We start from the raw sequence: 5,103 nt of genomic DNA on the forward strand, positions 1-5,103 counted from the left end.
TCCCATCAACTAGATAATAACCATATTTATATGGTGTTCCATGCAATTGGAAGAAGAATCCGGTGCAGATCCGTTGTATATGTTGTTAAATATAGGTGACCAATTAAGAACGTTAATGTCGTTGAAGGATCCAGGAGAACCAAAAAAAGCATGTCAAATCCACCGATCCTGTGATGCCACCGCTTTAAGTATGACCGTTGGATGCCCATGATTACATCGAGTAAATTGACCATGGTGTGAGGCATAACAATTTTCCCATGCCCAATGTAGACAATCTAAACTTCCTAACATTCCACGAAAGCCATGTACGCTGCCCCTTTCTAAGTTGAATAACAACCCCATCATTGAACCAGAATTTCTCAACCGCCGAACTCACCCTACGAGCCAACCATCTCAAATTCACCATTATGACCTTGAAGAATTCCTGTTCACCCCAAGGTCTTCGATCAATGTCCACTTGTCGTGGAGGCACTCATCATTTTCAAACATAACACATGCATTATCTCGCTCTGCACCTCGTCTCAATCACTAACAACCTTGGGCTCAATGAATTCTCACCGCCGGTCTCTATATCCAGATCTCTAACCATTCTCGTTCGAATCTCTGATTCCCCTCAATAAAATACTCGGTCCTCGCTCACTTAGGGTTCGAACCGTCCCCAATCGGCGCACCCGCAATCTATCACACCGACTGCTTCCACCAGTAATCATCGCACCTACTCTTGGAAAGGTGCTACGAAACGCTCGATGATCTCCCGACAGAGATCGAGCAGCTCCAAATGCCCTGAAACTCAGATGAAATCATCAGAACTTCCCACCATGACTGCCTCTAGTCATTCAAAATCTCACACCATTCCATCACCGGACCTCCCAAGTGTCCAGTATTAACCCTGACTCTTAGTCTGGAAGTAATGATCTATCGTAATCCTCATCATCGACTCCTCAACCAACATTCCATCACGTCACTTATCATAAGAGCAGAAACCATATTTCCACTATTAATACCCATCAAAGACAATAAGGGCCACCGCCCTGATATACTCCTCTTGATCATCCGACGCTGCAGCTAACACATGCCCTACTATACTCAATTAGGGTGTATCCTGGTCCTTGACCATCTCAGTCCCCACTGACGACCTGATCAAGCTATATCTTTACCTCGCGACATACCTACTACCATATACTCTGGTTGGAGATCACCATCCGTGCAATCCCACAGGGCTCACCCCCAACTCAAAAACCGAAATCTCATTACCTCTTACGTCTCCCCCAGGAAACGGAAATAACACCACTCGGGTCACAGAAAGTGACATCTCCACTATCGGCCGGTCGCCCAGCCCAAACCGTATTCTCCCATAATGCACCATCCCTACTCATCCCTGAGTCTTGCGACTCCAACTGGCATATCACCCACAATCCCTCGGAGCTCACTCGATATCCCTTTTTAAGGGATGCTCCACTAAAACTTGTTCATCAAGGCCTTCTGGCCCCATACTCATTCACTTCTGATCTCAGTCTAGACAATCCCCACGGAATAACCGGTAAAACCAGGAATACTAACCGCCACATGCCATGGTACTCAAACCGCGTGGCCACCTCTCGATCTGCTATGAATCATGGTACCTGCACCATGTTATTCCCTCTTAATCTTATACGAATCATGGTACTCGAACCATGTTCCCTCTTCTCATTCCACCTCACATCATGGCACTCGAACCATGACATCACCTCTCGACCTGCTACAACTCATGGTACTCGAACCATGTCATCACTTCTCAACCCGCTACTTATCATGGTACTCGAACCATGTCATCATTCCTCAATCCGCTACTTATCATGGTACTCGAACCATGTCATCACTTCTCAATCAGCTACTTATCATGGTACTCGAACCATGTCATCACTTCTCAATCCGCTACTCAAAATTCTCTAGATTAGCCTTCCGGATCGTCGCGGTCATCTCGTCATGAATCATACGACGAATCTCATCATCGCTAACACCGCTGCTCTCCGACGTGTGCGGTGTACCAACCATGATGTCTCTGAAACACAACACAAAGATACCAGAGACTCGATCGAGTATACTCGCACTCGATCGCCCAACCCTACTTGTTCCTTGGTACCCTAAGGATTCTTACTTGGACTGCTCACTGATCTGGTGTCTTCAGTGGTACGGGCCCTATACTACCGTCCACACCGCATCAGTATTCACCCCAAGTCCTCCTCCTAGGATCCCAGATCACAAGTACTCTACACCTCGCTAGCATAGGCTACCCTTCGGTAGACCCCTCATAAGCTCCTCACTGCTACCTACTCACTCTCAAGCATCACATAGCAGCAGAAATCTTCTTAGGCTAAGGCATCACAAATCAGGCCACTCTAGTCCTAATATGAATACCTAGCCTACTCTAGCATGCATAACATATCATATCATATCTCATAATACATAATGTAAGGGTATATTGGGAAATCACCGTTCGGGCGCTGGCTGGTCGTATACACTGCTCCTTTATGCTTTTCTCAAAGTCTTTTACTCTTTTTTTTAGAAAAATTGTTCCTTTTTATGAAAACTTTCTGAAATCCTCAGTTTGAGTTCAGATACGCCCGAAGGTGCATCCGAATCCCTCAAACCAAGGCTCTGATACCAACTTGTAACAACGTAAATTTCCAAAACAATTTTTCACTTTTAAAAATATAATTTCATTCATAATTGTCATAAATCTCCATGTATCACATATCAAATCCATAAAATTCATCCCAAGATCACAATACATAAAAACTCCACAAGTGTGTACGGATCATGCCGGCGCCTTCCCGCGTTCCTCGCTAGTACCTGAAACACATAACACAACAACTGTAAGCATAAATTCTTAGCGAGTTCCCCAAAATACCACATACACACATACGCCACTCAAGGCTAGAAGACCTTCCGGTCTCTGTGTCTCAGGGGACTTCCGTCCCATAACCCTGGTAGATCTTCCGGCCCTACCTGTAATGACCTTCCGGCCCATATCACTCTGACCTTCCGGTCCATATCACTCTGACCTTCCGGCCCATATCCTCCTGACCTTCTGGTCCACATCATGACATACATAACACATACATATCACATAACAACATACAATACATACACCTCATAGCATACAAGACCTTCCGGTCACACATAGGTACCTTTCCAGGTACAGTATAGTGAGAAGACTCACCTCGGGTAACTCGGATAATCTCGCACACGGATATACTGATCTAGCCCCCGCCTAATCATATAAACAATATCCTCAAATAAATAATGGCTCTCAAAGGCTAGATTAAATCCCTTTCTACAACCCCACAGAAGGGTAAAAGACCATTTTACCCCTCCTTGACCCAAAAGTCCAAATGTTGACTAAAACCCTAAAAGTCAACAGGGGCAGTACGCGGCGCGTACCAGCTCTTGTACGCGGGGCGTACTCTGGTGATCCAGAATCGGGGTCTCAAACCCTTACGTTGCGCGTTCTGAGAGTTACGCCCAGCGTAAGTCTCAGCTTCATCCTTTCTCGGATTTTGGTCTTAAACGGTTAAGACATAAACTCAAACTCTAGATCTGACTTCTCTAAGATCACTTAATCCATAAAGTCGAGACCTTTAAGCCTTTGCATGGCTGTAAAGGTCCCTAATCACTCTAACACCTTTCCTTCTTCCTCATAAAGTCTAGATCTCATGCATGGCTCAATATTCACGTCCAAGATTGGATTTTTATGAACATACAACTCATATTACCCTGAAATATGGCAGATCTAGGCCAATGAAGACCATTTGCTCATAAAGTCTCCACCTTGGGACCAAAAACCCTAGAAATTGGTCCAAGAAGCACAAATCAAAATGACAAGGAAATCTTTGAGCTTTTTACCTCAGAAAGAAGCTCCATCCTCTGAAGAATTCGGATCTACTCTTGTCTACCAACTTCTAGCTCCTAAAATGGCCTCCTCTTCTCTTTCCCACCTTGAAATGACACTTTCAAGCTTACGAACACACACACAAGCTTATGACGGGTTTTTGCTCTCTTAGGGTTTCACTCACTGAAGTATGGTGGCTGGGGATAAGGCCATAACATTCCTTTTATAGAGTACAAGCCTCAAATTAGGGTTTGCATCTGGGCCCGCTACGCCCAGCATACCTAGGCGAGTCCGCATCGTACTCTTCAGTACGCCCAGCATACTCATTTGCCTTAATATTTCCTTTAAGGGTTAAACTTGACAACTTGGAAAAGAAGAAGGGTTTAAGAGACGCTCCTGAATTATGGGATGTTACAAAATTAAAACAAAATTTTTGGTCTATATTTTTGGGATGTTTCAAGTTGGTATCAGAGCCTTGGTTTGAGGGATTCAAGCACACTCTTGGGTGTGTTTGAACTCAAACTACGGACATGGTATGAAAATTTTCGAAAGGAAATCATTTTTATAAGTTTTTTTATGACATGTTTATGAGAACTGCATGCTAGATTAGGACTAATGATCTAGGAAGGATGCCTTATGTGCCTGTTATATGTGTATTAGCTTTATGAGAACTGCATGCTAGATTAGGACTAAGGATCTAGGAAGGATGCCTTATGTGCCTGTTATATGTGTATCAGCTTTATGAGAACTGCATGCTAGATTAGGACTAAGGATCTAGAGATGATGCCTTATATGCCTGTTATGGGTATCTCAGCTTTATGAACTGCATGCTAGTATATAATAGTCAGTGATGGCCTGAATGTGATATGATTGATTATGTTTACTCGATGCTCGAATGCTGCTTGCTCAGTGCTTTTAGGAGTTCTAGTTATCTTTTACTAACTAGTAAACGAATATGTTAAGTTACATATTGCAAGGACTAAATAATTTCAGAAGGTTAGGTTTAGCCTTATTTCGCAGCTCTCGTTTGAGTCTAAACGTTGTAGGGTAGAACCTCTCATTCGAAGAATTATCAAGTCTTAGTGATATGTAATGGTATTTGCGAGCTAGTTAGGGGAAGATAGCAGGGACTTCTTATGCAGCTGATGGCTGAGAGTGGTTTGGTGATTACCCTAGGGCAACTCTAGGATGAGTTTAGCATGAGATCAACAGTAGTACTAGAAGGAACTTGG

The sequence above is a fragment of the Lactuca virosa genome, chromosome 3 (genome assembly GCF_052849685.1).
Source record: "Lactuca virosa cultivar CGN04683 chromosome 3, Lactuca_virosa_CGN04683_v6, whole genome shotgun sequence".
Taxonomy (NCBI): domain Eukaryota; kingdom Viridiplantae; phylum Streptophyta; class Magnoliopsida; order Asterales; family Asteraceae; genus Lactuca; species Lactuca virosa.